Source organism: Gavia stellata, chromosome 1 (genome assembly GCF_030936135.1).
Source record: "Gavia stellata isolate bGavSte3 chromosome 1, bGavSte3.hap2, whole genome shotgun sequence".
NCBI classification, from domain to species: Eukaryota; Metazoa; Chordata; class Aves; order Gaviiformes; family Gaviidae; genus Gavia; species Gavia stellata.
Genome location: NC_082594.1, coordinates 12,736,638 through 12,752,183, shown reverse-complemented (window position 1 = coordinate 12,752,183; position 15,546 = coordinate 12,736,638). Strand labels below are relative to the sequence as shown.

The window sequence follows — 15,546 nt, the reverse complement described above, 5'->3', positions numbered from 1 at the left end:
CCCAGCAGTTACGTCTGATCATCGTGCCCTTGCCATCACTCAGGTTTGCTCTGTGTTGTCTTACTGGTGGAACACAGGTGTTGGGAGTATGTCCCTGTGAGAACAGAGGATCCTAGGTGGGGTCCTCAGCATTTTAGACTGATACCAGAAGTACCCCATCATGCCTCCAAAAGTATGGTATGAGACAGCTTTAACTTTACATTGGCAAAAGCTGGGATAATGTGCAGAAGCCATGACAGAAGCAGGAGTAAATGATTTGCCCAAGGTGATGCAGAAGGGCTGGTGGCAAAGCGCGGAGGGAGCTTTGGTCTCCTCGCTCTGAGTTTGCGTGTCGGCCCCAGGACTCTTTCCCCCTGTCCCCACCCAAAGGCATATGGAACTGAGTGGTTTGAGGATCTTTCCTTTTGCATTGGCAGCAGAGGAGAGCTCAAGATTGACTAAACCACTGAAGCTAATAAACTTCTCATGTGCATGCAGAGACATCAGGTTAATTAGTTTGCAAACCAGCGGAGCTGGAGCTGCGTAACTGCCTAACGATGATAACAGGAGGGGAGCCACAAGCCAGCGGCGTTTCAGTTGTCTGCTCCTTCGTTCTATCTCCGCTCCCTATAAATGATGGATGAGGAGAACAGAGGCAGCAAGCCAAACATATGCAACCTATGCATACTGTGCAGAGCCACATAATCCAAGCGGTATTGTTCGTTGTATGTGCAGGCGGTGCTTCCCAAAAGCTCGCACTGCTGTTGCTGGAGAGGCTTCACCCATGGCTTCTGTGGGAGCAGAGGGATGCTGGTGCGGGCAGCTTTTGAAAATCCACTTCTAAAATGCAAATGCTTTCCTTCATTAAAACCCACTTGAAGCCAAGCATGATCAACAAACACTTTCACTGCTCAGACATGCTGTGGATTATGGCTCTCTTCCCCCCCCTCCCCGTGTAAAGCAGTTTGCCCCTCAGCCTGACGAAGTAAAATTAATTAACAACTTCATAAAAATCTTTGGTCAACAATGATTAGATGATTGTTGCTTGTGTATTAGGTAGACACTGAGAATGTGCGAGGGCAAACAAGTTGTGTAAGCAGAAAAACTGGTGAAATTTTGATCCTTTTGTTAGCACTCTCCCTCCTTGGGAGCTGTTAAGAGCAGGTTAGACAGACAGGTCTTGGGAGTTCCTTGGGCGTAGCTTGTCCTAGCTTGAGGGCAGAGAGACTAGCACACTCCATTAAACCTTTCCAGCCTTTCCAGCTCCCTTTTCTGTGACTAAAGGATGTGAAATTCTTGATGCAAATGCTTCTGTTAATAGGTTGCTGTGCTCAGTGGTTTAGCGATGTTCCAGTGAGCAAGCTGTCCTGCGTGGTGCACATGGGCCAGGTTAGCTGCTGGTGTGCCCCTTGCTTATTTATTTACACCTGTGCTGAATGACTTGTAAACTCAGCAGAGTTGCTGACCTGTAAAATACATTTACACAAAATTGTGGGCTCTGAAAGGCGAGGGAGCTAGAAGGCATGGCTTCTGGAGGCTTAGTCTGAGCCTCTAGCTCCCCCGGCTGGAGCTGGCGCGGGAGAAGGCACGGTGGGGACCTAGGGACAGGAGTCAGAGTTGTCACCCAGTGATAAAGGCATTTACAGTATCTGCTTGCTCTTCGTTGATAACTTTCAGTACCACTGCCTTATGGGCTGCTGTACAGTAAACTGGTGCTACTTTGTGGAATTACTAAATTAAGTGGGATTCTTTTATCTTACACAATTTTAAAAATCAAATTAATTAAACAGTTGCAAACACAAGGGGGAACGCTTGGAAGATGAAGGCTGACCATGCAGAAACCAGAATGAAAGGAGTTTCAAGGGAACGCATCCAGGGGTCTGAGCTCATTTAAGTAGAGTAATGTAAAAATGTGGTTTAGTGCTAAGCCTAATTTAGCATGCCTGCAGACTGCTGTGCATGGAAGTGCTCTCAGCCTTCCTCGTCATCTCCAGATACAGATTCCCTCCCTCTCAGTGTGCTGCATCTGATGATTTATGCGGCCATGTGATGAATCCAATCAGCCCTATTATCCAACAGAAGACTGTCTTCATGTTTATTAATAGTTTACTGCCCCAGCAGATCAGCAAATTGAACTGTGCATCCCATGATGCTTGTCCAGCGCAATGGAGATGGCAGCAGTGTGCAGCCCAGGTTGAGAGGAGGAAGAAGAGAGGGGAACATGAGCAGCCCATTCAGCAGCAGCCTACACTTTATATCAATTTTTTTGTGATGTGAAACTGTACACAAATTCAGTGTATGTGTGAGGCCCTTTGATCCATAAGAACAGGAAGCTTTGCAGATTCAGTTCTTGTTATTTTAGTGTAAGATTATTTTCTGCCTGGGATGGAGACTCTGGGGCTGCTGCAGTGTGAGCAGTGTTGTGTGCACAAGTGACGCTGTCCATCCAAAATGATGTGAGTTTACCTGGCAACACCACAAGAGTTGAGCAAGTGGGAAGGTGAGTGATTAGCTGTTGAACCATGTACAACAAATGCATTCAATGGAATTGTGCTATTCAATTGGCACACCAGTATAATTTATTTTAAATAATTTTTTACTGTTCCCAAAGGTTCCATTTCTAAGTTTCTACTTTGTAGGATGAAAGAGTTGCCAATACTCTTTAATACTTGGAGGCAAAGGACTAACTCCCAGCAAGAGCACAATTTTGCTGTAGTACTTCATGTTTTTAACACTGCCTGTGTAATACTTTGCCAAACTCTGAAGGACGGAAATAAAAATGGAACATTTTGGCCTTCTGGTGGCTGTTTACCAGCAGCAAAATAATTTTCAGACAATTAACAGATTTCCAGGCCCTTTGGAAGCTCAGATATAGCTGTTTATAGGTTGTCACATGTCTAATTAATACAGCTAGTAACGGTAATACTCCTGCTGGTATTCTGCTTCGGCCAAGGCTAGGCTTGCAAGCCCTATAGCTGATGCTTAAGAGTGTCTTTACACCCAGGTAAAACCTTTCTGGGGTCGGTAAGAGTGTGGGAATTAATTGGCGTAGGTAGTGTTCGCTGCTGTACTGTGGCTTCAGGGAGTAACATTGTACCACGAAGGATCTTTCTTTAGTCATCTGGGGTTTTAAGAGCATTATTATCAAATGCTAGTTTTAAACAATTATGGTTCTAGGAGAGGTTGCAGCACAGAAATGCTATAAAATAAGCTTATTTTAATTGCTTACAGCTGTACTAGGAAAACTGTATAGAAAAAGAAAACCACTATTTCTCTTTGCTATTTAGCAAATCCCACTTTGTATCACCAGAGAGGTATGCTGAGAGAGTCTTTTTAATTCTCTTGAGGGTTGTACTTATACCTGAAAAAGGAAAGTTGTGTGTGATGGAAAGAGTTTTTATTCTGAATTTCTTCCACCGCTGTAAAGTTGCGGTTGGAGTTGTGCTGGCGTGCGTTCAGGAGTCTGTCTGTTTTCATCCCCTGGCAGCACACTAATATCTCCCATGTGAAAGCCTGAAATGGAGGCCCTTAGTTTCTGTGATTTAGGATTTGATCAAGTGTGCGATCATGATAATGTTGGCTCAGTCTGAGCTGAGATTTGGTAATGAATTGTGTGCACTTTGGTAATCCGTGGCAACGGCGAATAAAACAATTTCTCTTAAACCACAGCTGAGGGTTGAGTAACTGAGAATGGAAAGGGTGGAAATAGTGAAAAATGCCTGATACGACTCTAAGTGAGTGGCCATACTTGATGGCTTTTCGAGCAGTCTTGAGCACGGTTTTGATACACTGTGGTGTTTCTCTTTACAGCGCTTCCACTTCTCACTCGGACCATTCTGCTCACACCAAATCTGTTTCCGCTCTATCATCTGATTCGGTCTCCACCTCGGCAGACAACTTCTCTCCAGATTTAAGGGTATGTATGTTTTGTCTTAAAAAAGAAATATATATATATAGTGGCCTCCTTCAGAGGACATTTCTTGCTCCTGTGAGTTTGATTATGGTAAAATGATGTCAGCTTTCGGGTTAATGCCAAATTTTATGTAGCCAAAGCATGAAAGGACCCAAAGTCAAACAGGTGAAATTGAAGTTTAATCTCTGCTATATTGTTTCCTTCTTTCTAAAGTTGTTTAATCTTCAAAAAGTTGACTCTGCAATGCACACTTGGAGATAAATTTTCAAAGGAACTCCATTTTCTTTTAAGTGCTTTAAGTAAGTGAAATCCTCAACCTGCCAGTTGTATATCCATTTTTTCTGTTGTGTGTAGATATAAGAGCTGTTCTCTCTTGAGAACTCCTGCTTGTTTGTAAACACTGAGTCCTTGGAAGTATCCTCTTTCAGAGAAAGATTGCCATCTCCAAGCTGATAAAAATAATCTTCTGTTACAAGAAATTGCTCTGACATAAAAAGGTCCAAACAAGACTCTCTTAAGTCTGTTATTAGATTAGTTAATTATAAATTCAAAGTTCTAGTTCAGTGTCATGGGAGTTTTGAAAGCTATCTGTACATTCCTCTTATGAAACCAAGGTGTTTGCTGATACACCTTCGCTTTAAAAAAACATCCCTGAGTATGAAACTGTTGGTATTGGTACATTCTAGTAACGACCTTTAGCATTTTTCAGCGTTGGTTGAGCATCTTTGTAAAATCTAAACACAGTAAAATTGCATAAAAAATGCTAAATGCAAAACTAATTCCTTTGACAGCCATGATAATTTTTTTGTCCTGTGAGTGTTGTCTCAGTAGTCCATAATTAATAACAGAAAGTTCATAAGTGGCAACAACATGAATGTTTCTTTCTAAAGGCAGCTTATTAGTCAATATATAAGCTAAGATTTGAAAATTAATCAGTAGTTTATGTGTAATCTAATGATAGTTTACACCTTTTACCTATGGATACAAAAGTAATCTTTGGAACATGCCTGGTTAAAGAAGTTTGTAATATGTCTGAAGTTTTTCCCCTGTAAAGTTGGGGTGTTCAGTTAGTCCCACATACAGAAAACATAGTTTTTAGGCTGAGTGATTCATTGATACGAATATACATAAGATTGCAAATACTCCTACAGCTGTAACTGTTTGTATAATATTATAAAAAAAATTTACACAAACTTATTTTATTTTCTTATTTAATTATATTTACTGAAGTTTGCATAAGTGGGTTTCTTTGTCTAGTTTTGATGTACAACTTAACTGCCTTTTCACAGTTTTTGTGACGCTTGGGGATTACCTTTAGAAGTAGTGAACAAAGCAACATTTCTTCTCTAGAATTGAGGTTGTCTTTCCTTCCTGGTGGTTAAGTTGGCTCAGCATGTTTTCCTTGTAACCCTGATTGCATCTTGTGACTCTTTCCCCCCTTTTGTCACCTTATCTGTATGAATTGTAAGTTGTCTGGGCAGTGATTCCAGCTCTCCTGGGCTTGTCTGGTTCCCCATCCAATAGGGCCTCTGTACCCACTAGCAATCAAAAACAATGTCCGCAGAGGACTGTTCACTTAGCTGCATGATAGATTTTTCAGGCAGAAGATGCATGTGTATTGTTTGCTGGAGGCCATTAGAAGCCCATACTTTGCTGTGCTGCAGTTCCTGTAATTTGCAGAGTGATTTCTTCACAGCCTGCCCTCTTTTTTTTTTTTTTTTTTAAATTTCTAAGCAAGCTAAAGTTCTGCCATGGTTGGAACAAGTGCTGCTCCCCTTTCATTTTAGAATAGTATTTAAGGAGAGATGGTAAAGCAGAGAATTACTTATTTAGAATAAAGGCACCGCAGGCCAAGTGTGAGCACATGCCTCTGCTGGCAAAATGCTCTTAACCTGCATTAGCTCTGTGGGGCCTGAATTCAGCATAAGCCTCCTGTGCTTCACCTAAAGCTTGCTCTTGCAGAAGTGGTGTGAGTGCCTGCGATGCAGTTGTGTGTAGGTATAAAGCTGCTTCTTGCCTTTACACTTGAGTGACTACTTGTCAATGGTAAGCAGACCTGGAGAAAATGTATTCCCATGGTCCTACTTGTGTTACGCTATAGAGAGAAAGGGGCAGTTTCCACTGGTACAGGTTGACTTTATCTCTCCTAGAGGAATTCATGCATTAACCATTTCTCTTTTCATTCCTGAGAGTGTTTGATGCTGGAGAACAAGCCTGGGAGGTGTATGAAGATCTGTCCTCTACCTGTGGACAGCCTCTTGTGTTGGTATTGACAGTGCAACTGCAATCCCACAACCTGTCCTTAAATCAATCACTGTCAGTGATAATGTGTTACTGTTTGCTCCCCAGGCTTGCTCTTGGAGCCTAGTGCTAGCTCCTAAATGGAAGATTTATTATGAATAGTGATCAGCTAACACCGATTTCTTTTAGGTCTTGAGTTGAGGAGAACAGACATCCTCTCTCTGGGCTTATCATTCTTTGTCCAATTTTCTCTGAATTAACATCTCTGTCGTGACAGTTCTGCAAGTTTTTTTAAAAGTCAGTTCTGTGAGAGATTTTTCAAGGTTCTGATTTTCTTTGATCTTTCTGAGATGTGGCCTTGCCTTTGATATTGAAGGTGAGGTCATACCATTAACTGATAGAGTGGCATGAGCATGTTCTCTGTTCTAGCCCTTTCCTTACACACCTGAGCATCTTGTGCAGCTTTGATTGGCACTAGACAGCACGAACTCCCAAGTCTTAACAGGTACTGAGATTTGAGCTAAGCACCTTATTACTTCTGAGGACAAAAAGAAGTTCCACATTGTTCCTGGAAAAATGTAAAAGAATAAGCCCTGAAGTGGGAACTAATGCATTTTGTGGTAACTCTGTGGTATGGGAGACAAGTGCCTGGGCTACATGGTGTTCTCACGGGAAGGTGTTGCATCAGTTAGCTTTAAGAGGTTGAAAATAAGCTTTGCGAGATTTTGAAGTGGATCTGCCAATTACGGGCTTATGCTCTTGATGTGTATTAAGTTTTCCCTGCTAGAATGAATTGCTACGTGGATCCATCATCACTCCTACTTCTACTTGGTCTCTGCCTCTGAGTGTGCATTGACTCCAATTTAGGAATTTAAATTCTGTGACGATGGAAAAACACTTTGTGATAGCTACAATTAGCACCCTCTTTTTCTGTGGGGAATTTTTGGAAGAATTGTAGGCGTCCATCAGGAGGAGGGAACCAGGGGAAGGACCCACATAATTTCTTGCAGTCTGTGCCTGCACTTTTCTTTTGGAGTGCAATTAACACTCTGTGTGTGTGCACATGTGTGTAATGAGGCAAATGAGACAACCACTGGGGATTCCTACTGAATGCATGTGCAGTAATTTTCCTAAATCTTTCTCCAAAGTATTTAATAATAACCTTTATGAAGTTTTTTTAAAATGTATATTGAGCATTTAAATATCTGAAGCTAAGATTAAATTGCCTTTCCACTACAATTTATAGAATTTTCACTTCATAAACAAACTCTAACTAACTTTTGGCTTCCTCAGTTAGCTTCATAGGGGGAAAAAAAAAAAAGAAGGAAAAAACCCCAAACCCCAACAGAAAAACAACAAAGCTCTATTAGGTTCTCCCTTCCACCCCCTTCCTGATCTCAAATCTGAAGCTGTTTAGAATTGATTTAGGGAATGCACTTTTTGAGGGAATTTTTAGCAAATACACTGCCATATGTTTTAACATAAGTTGTAGATCAGGCAAGAACAGAATTGAATGGAAGTAGTTGGAAGTGAAAATGAGCTGGAAGTTCATAGATACTTTGTAATTTGGGATGAGAAGTTAAAAACACCTTAGAGCCAACATTGCCAAAGGGACTGAGGTACATAAAGATCTCTTACAGATTGGGGAACTTGCTTGTCATTAAAGTACAGTGAGATACTTGCTCCTAAGTCCTATAGGTGGTATTTTCTCCTGTGCCTTTGGGCATATATGTCTGTGCAGTTTATGGTACTTCTCTTAAGTCTTCTTGCTAATGCTCTGGCTTTTTATCAGTGGAGATTTTCATTTTCAGTTACCTGTTGATTTATGGGATAATGCCTGAAGTTTACTGCATTCAGAGCTTTGGAGTAGCTGTCATAAGAGGGTTGGATCCCTTTCATCTCCAGTTGGGAAGCAGTGGATATGGTCAGCAGAGCCTGCTGCCACTTCCTTTAAGAACAGTACCTTTGCCTGAAAACTTGTTAAGGTTCGTTGTGTTTGGTTTTGGATTGTATACAGTGAAAACCTGACCCAGAGGATGGAAACTTGTGTTGGCTTTCTTATGTTGCTTCCTGCTTCTAGTCCATTCTGTGGACTAGAAACCAGAGGAAACCAGTACAACAGACCCATTCATCACCTGTGTAGTTGTGCAGCTTTCAGAAACAGTGATACAAATCTGTTCTTGGCATTGCTGTTTGTGAACATTAAACCATTCTCCCATTTGAGGTCAACAGTAAGATCCACAATTCCTGATACTCCTCTGAGTTCCAGCAAAATACTCTATGAGCATGTGTCACATCTTCCATGATTGTTTGCTCCCTCCATAATAATTTTCTCCTTTAATATATGAGGAATCAGTGGACTCGAAGGTTAGAAAAGGAAAGAAACAGAGTTGCTTGCGTAACCTTAATTTGTTATTCATTGTGTGTATGGTTGGAGACTGTGGACAAGCCCATGTGGTTTATTTTGTAAGATACATAACTGATGCATGACAAAAGGTATGTGAAGGAGCCTTCTCCTTCCAAGACAGTAAATGGGTGCTGTCTGCTTGAGCAAATGCATTCAAGCTAGCCAAGCACAATTCATTTGTAGTCGATGGAAAGAAATAGATCATTTATGATCTGATTTATCTCTGCTTTAAGGAAATGCCCACGCTAGGTGAGAAAGTCATGTAGCTGAGCTAGATAAGTCCTTGCTGCAGGATGTTGTGAACATTATTTGAGGGGCAGCAACTGATTTCTCAGAGTGGATCGCAGCTTTAGCTGTGCTCCAGTAAAGATGTGGTTTTGTCTCATTTGAAAACCTACTGTGTTTCTCCTCTTGACTGTGAAGAGAGTTCAGGGTAGTTTCTCCAGACGTAGACCTCTAAAATTGAGGTAAATCCTGTCCCTCAGGTAATGTTGGGCAGGATTAACTGAAATGCCAGTCACTGACTTTCCCACCTTTGTGTTACTTTATTCTAGCTTTAGTGCAAAGTGGCTTAGACTAGTTTTATGTAGAACATGTATATTGATAGTATAAAAACATGTTGAAGAAAGATGTGATTTCCCCGCCCCCCCACCCTCCCCTTTGCTGTAAATCACTAAAACTAGCCTCAGTGAGCTTTTCCATTGCTATCTCCTTGCCAACGCAGGAAGTGTGTCAGGCTTCGGTTATGTGTAACACATGTTCAACAAGAGCTGGGTTTAGAGAGTGGCATAACTTTTTAAACTTTAACCACTCATTTAAGCAATGTTTTTACTTTTGCTTTTAAGGGACTTTTTGGTTAGTGAGTGATGCTATTTTGAAGCACTAAATAATGAAAAAACCTCTGCCTAAGCAACTCCAGGGTAGCTGAAGACTCTCTGCCCTACCAGTCAGCTCCATCCTCGCTTAGCGATGTAGGGGGATAAGTATTCCTGTTTCAGACTGGCCCTTGACTCTTTGCATGGGACTGCTCGTAAGACGACTAGTTCATAGCAAATGCAAAGATGTCTTCTGTGATGTGAGCTTTCCTTCCCAGTGCACTGGACTGTGGCTGCTATTAAATTACAGACCATATTGCACAAGCCACCAAATGGTGAAGTTAATTGACCTGTGGTCACAAAAGACTTGGCTAGATGTGAACTGGTGATACAGCAGTGAAATTAAATAAACAATTCATCTTTTTACTGTCACTGTGTGAAGACTTGACTGTATGTGTTTCTCTGTGTCATCACTTTGGGCTCAGTCATATTCCCACATGGAGATGCACCCCACGTTTTTGTGGGTGTACAGGAATAGAAGCTATGCAGGCAGCAGTAGTCCTTACCTGGTCTGTGTATAGTGTTTCCACGGGTCCCTTTGCACCCAAGGCTGAATCAAGGCCAAATCCAAGAATGGGTAATGCTTTACGTTGTCAAAGGTATCAAGCAGAGATACTTCAAGAGCAGCAGAGAAAAAGTAGGAAAATCTTATGGGGAAAAATATTTTAACTATCTTGAAATTCTGATTTTGGCTCTATGAGTTGTGTGTGTGTGTCTGTGGGAAACGGTTTTACTTTCTTCTTTGGAGCATTAAGCTGTCTATGAACAAATGCACAAAGGACTGGTTCTGGAGAATGAATGATGCTCTTGTCCATAAACATGGTCATTCCAGGACAGCCCTGTGAGTGACTGGAATTCAGCCTCTGCTGTTGCCATGTTTTTCTAGGACTGAGGAGTGTAAATGCTATATATCTCATGAGAATTACAATCTTTTTCTTTTTAAACTGTCCTGAGAGATGGAAAATCTTGGTCCTCTCCCTGCACCTCTCCCCAGTAAGTCTTTTTCTGCACCTCCCCCTTTCAAGGAAACAAAAACACAGAGTAGCCAAACTCTGGGTTGCAAAATATTGATTTCATGCAAATTAGATGGGGGAAAAGCCAGAGCAGTCAGTTTTCTGTCTCCTTTACATGGAAGTAATACTCCCTGAGTGCTCATGTAGTTAGAAGAGAGCAAAGACAGCAAGCATTGCTAATTTTTCTTACATAGAAGTACCTGAATGTTTGAATATGAAGTAATGCACAGTGAAGGAAATCTCTGGAAGCGTTTATGATTGTCATCTATTAGGAATGGAAAACTAAGGAGAATAAGCAAATGGCCTTCAGATGTTCCTCAAAAATATTTTCAGCTCTTCCTAATCGACTGCCGTATTTCTCCTAGCTACAAAGTGCAAGAATTCTCCTTTTGCTGAGTACAACTGGGTAAGAGGTGGCTTTTTCCCCCCACTCCCCACCCCCCCATTATAGTTTTGTAGATTGAAGCACAAATCGGGCAGGAATGAACAAGCATGGGATTTAAAAGGAGCACGTAGATTTGTGAGTGCACGTAGTACCTGCCAAGATTTGATTTTCCGTAGATGTTTTTGTACTGAATGAAACATCTTCATTCCCCTCCGTAGGACTGTTTACTCATTGTAATCGCTTGTATCTTGAATCCTTATCTTACATATCACTAAACTCCAGAGTTAAATTCTTGCCAACAGAGACACTTTCCTGTGACTTATTTTAGTTGGTAGAATTTAAAACTCTCTCTTTGGTCAGAGTGTTTTTCTGTTGCTTAAGACTGATGAGATGAACTTCACTGAACTAGTTCAATGCTTTCCTTGAAAATTTTAATCTATTTTCCTGTATAAGTTGTTTGCTAAACAAAATACAGTGAAAATAAAGAAAGGATAGAGTCAGGCTAACGTGCTGTACAAAGTTTTTGAGCAGCCACTGGAGAAGAGAGCCGCTGTCGTTAGAGACATACGTGGAACCCTCGGCACTGAAGAAGGTTCTGTATTAAAAAATGTTGGACTTGTTTGAATAGATAATATCTGCAACCTTGTGTGCCAGGGAGCGTTGCTGTGTTGATTCAATGACGACTTTCTGTCGGAGCCTAATGAGAGAATTGTCTTGAGGCACCAAGCCATACAAACTTGAAGAGACAAGCCAGCCGTGGTTGAATGAGTGGCCCTCAACAATGTGTTCCTTTGAGCTTCTAAGCCTTGCCTTGTACTTGTGCAGCGAGGGCCCAGGAGATTCAGCAGCCCTGAGAGGCTGTCCTTCATCACTGGACACTCGGGTCCGAGTGGAGAAGTACACAGTGGAAAAAACAAAGCAGAAAACCCCAGGGAAATACTGCATGGTGGCTACTTCCTCCTCCAGAGGAGTCCCTTTATATTACCCCGGTGACTGTCTTACTTTTTTTTTTTTTAAATACACTAATCTTCAGCTTCTTTGCAAAGATTTTCAAGACAGTGGTAAGTAAGCAAGTGATTTCTCCAGCCTGTTTATACTTCCTCAGAATATACACAGTAGGTAGAGACCATAGTTTGTGATTTGTTTTGAGGCTAGGAAAGCATAGTTAAAAGGCAGTTGCAGTGTACATTGTATGTGATTATTGTCTTTAGAGTAGTGTAATAGATGGTCTGTTGTCAGAACATTTTATTGATAACATAAATGCCTCTTGTGTTGTTTTTTAACCAAGCTAGGAAGCCTGTTTTGGCTGAGTGCTCTCTTAGGAGCTGAATGGGCTTGATGTGGTCTTTGCACAGTATATTTGATTCTCTGTGTACTATTCTGAAATGATCCATGTGTCCATGGTATTTTGTCTTTTCCCCTTTGAACTTACAATATCCCAAAAGAATAAGACATAAAGCATTCCCCTGCAATTAATATCTTGCTGGTCTGAATGTCTCTGACACAGTTTTTCAACCCATCTGGTCATAATGCTCAGAAAAGTCCCCGTGCCTCAGTCATGCGGAGATGCTGCTGTTCTTTCCCGTAGTCATTTTGCTGTGGTATTGTTAATGATTCAAAAATAATCAACAAAGTCCATTTACTGGCTCGATTTATGTTTTATTACGTGTCTAGTACAATACATAGCACATAAATCTTCTCAAAGTACACTTGAAATAGCCTTAAATGGCAGCTCCAAAGTAGTACACTGTTTGCAGTCTACAGGAGGATTTGTCAAGTAAGCGCGGCTACTGTTTTGTGGTCCTTCTAATTGAGCATTGAGAAGACAAAAGCATCTAAGCAGCAAACTGCTAGAAAAAATGTGCCCTTTTTCCTGTTGTAAGAAATGTTTCATTTAGAAAAGAAACCAATGCACCTATGAAAAATTATCCTAAATAAGCATATGGGTCTTGGTTCTGCACGTATTTGTGTCAGTTCTGCAGCTTCTGTCAATGTCAGCTGGACAGAATTAGACCTCTGTGTTTTTTGGTTTTTCTTTCTGAGGTGAATGGAAAGAGCTTCTGTATCTGCTTTGTTTCAGAGGTTTTTACACCATTATTGGGGTAATGATAAATCTTGATACACCTGCCATAGTGGCACTGCCCTTTGTTGATTGACTTTTATGGCAACAGCCATAAAACGGATGGAGTGGGAGGGTAATTCAGGGGAAGGAATAGGTGAACATGGTCTGAGACCACCAAAAGGCATTTGAAAGGAGAAAAACATTGGTTATGTAAGTGTATATGTTTTGCTCTTGATTTACAAAGAAAAGAAATTAAAAAAAAAGTATGTAATAATAATCCTATGGCTAAGTCTTTGCAGAAAGGCTCACTTCCCTCATGTGGTTCTCTGAGACAGCAGAAAGGAGCCAGCTCTGACCCAAAAGCTGTCTCTGGTAACTCAGCTAATAAGACCTATCCTGCAAGCTTTGGAGTCATGCCTGTTTTAATGAAGTTCATGCAATTTTTTTATCTCGCTTGGTTCATCTCCTGCTGCCTCTCTGCACAAGAGTAAGTTTGAACCTCTCTACAAAGTACAGGTTGTGACTACTCAGTCACATCGGGATGTCCAGGAGATTGGGCTCAGCTGCACTGGCTGCAGTGAAGCACCAGAGATGAGATTCGCCCTACCAGATCTGCATCGGAGTGAGTTACCCTAGTTCTCAGCCTTCGGTGGGAAGAAAGGCACTCATCCTAAAGGTGAATCTCTTAGGTCTTCTGCTTTCCACTGAGTGAACGGAGCGCCTAGGGTGTCTAGCTCCGATGTGGATCTCCAGTTTCAGATGAAATGGATATTCCTGCAGTTTAGTGACTACCCTGCCTGCAGAGTGGCAAGAGTGCTGATTCAGGAGGGCATTTAATCATGTGCCAGCCCTTGAGAGAAAGACATTTGAAAAAAAAAAGGCAGGGAGGAGAGGAAAATTTAGGTATGTTAACTACAAGCAGAATATTCCTTGGTAGTCCATTAAAATGAGAAGTATCAGACAAATAGTTTCCTGTAGGAGATAAAACCTTTCACTTGGCTGTTGAGTTTCAAATCCATATTTCACCCATAAATTGAAAGCTACATGTTTTTAAAATCTACTAATTCTATGTGTTTATTTTTGCACACGTACAACATGCACATTCTTGTCCCTGCAGTGTATATCCTGCCTGTTGCTGCTGACCAGTGCATGCTCAGGAGCTAGACATGCCAAACCTGTGAGTTTAGGGGCTACAGATGCAAAGGGATTTTTTGTGTGTGTATAATGTTTGTACGTACAGACAGGTTATATATGTTTATGTCAAAGGCACCGGTTAAGAGATCAGCTTCCTGCTGTAGGAAGCACAGAAGAGGACTGTGTGTAGCCGGTACAAAAGTAACTCCGAGCCTGAAGAGCCCATCTTTTGAATGGACAGGTCAGATACGGTTTTGGGGAAAGAAATAATGCAAGAGCAAGGTGGTCATGGTGTCGGGTCGGACATGTTGCACCAGTGATGTGGCTTTATGCATAACAAATCTGTTCAAAATGCACAAAATGATTTGGAGTGTGTAGGAGGTTACCAAGGAGAGATTAACTTGGGGGGGGGGGGGGTGGTGTCACAAAAAGGGTACATTTTAGTTTTGCTAAACCAAAAAAAATACTTTTTGTTCATTCTGATTGTGATTCAGGATAGAAGAATCTATGTGGACTTGGGAAAACTGTTACACAGCAATTTGGTAACGCAAACCTGTAGTCTCCCCTTAAGTTGCATGAAGCCAAAAAAACCTGACCTTTGTCTGTGGGTTTCAGGACTCAAATATTTAGGAGAAAGAGTAGAAGAGAATAACTGGAAGATGGCTGGGAGGGACCTCAGGTGCTCTCTTCGTGCATCTTTGTAACCTGGAGGCTTGTGCTGCAGCTGTCAGTGTCCAGGAACAAAGTTACTGTCCCTAGTCAGTCCGGCTGCTCTCCCTCCCTCGCCCTGGGTTTACACTCCTTGAGTTGCTCGTGTAGTCATGCCCCAAGCCAGTCCTGGCAAAATGATCCAGGTTATGGAAAATAACGATTAAAAAAGCCATTAAGCTAACCCAGGCATCTTGACTGAACTAGACATGGGAGCAATTACAATGCTGGCAGATTGGGTAGGAGGAGGCAATCCTGACTCGGCCTCAGCCAGCGCAGGATGTGTGTTGGCATTGTGGCTGTGCAGCTCCGCTGGTAGGCAAATGCCTTTCAGGCAATACAAGAGGAAAACATATCAGTTGTTTTGTTCACAGGCAAAAGCAAACCCTGAATATAGTTTCATGCACCCTCTCGGGTCTTTCTGGAGTAGCATTCAGTGATGTGCAGGCCTCTGAGACCCTGTAGTTAGGAGCTGCGGTGCAACGTATCTTTGTACTGCCCTGAGCTGGCTGTAGCCACTCAGGACGAGCTGCGTGCATGAGTTGTGCAGGGACATCAGTCAGGAGAGGGATTTTTTGGAGCAGCATGCTGGCTGCTGTGTTGGGAGGCAGTGTAAACATGTGGTTGGAGACACTTGGAAGAACTGCAGTATCCTGAATCGCAGTATGAAGACGTAAGGGATGAGGCAGGGAACAGTCTTACCTTTTTAGCAGGATCTAAACCTCTTTCCCTGACCCCAGGCATGCAAGCAAAGGGGGTGATCACTTTCTTGCTGAGATCTGGAGGTTGTGTCAACAATACAGCATTGGGGTTTTCCTGCCTTGGGTGC

General features: G+C 41.9%; 1 protein-coding gene across 1 annotated transcript in view; it reads left to right on the top strand.

The window, feature by feature from the left end:
- MTMR2 (myotubularin related protein 2) overlaps positions 1 to 15,546 on the top strand; it is a 64,817-nt gene that overhangs the window by 19,660 nt on the left and 29,611 nt on the right. The window contains exon 2 of the mRNA XM_059826726.1: positions 3,790 to 3,895. The gene's annotated coding sequence lies outside the window, so the exon portion shown is untranslated. The remainder of the gene's footprint in view (positions 1 to 3,789; positions 3,896 to 15,546) is intronic.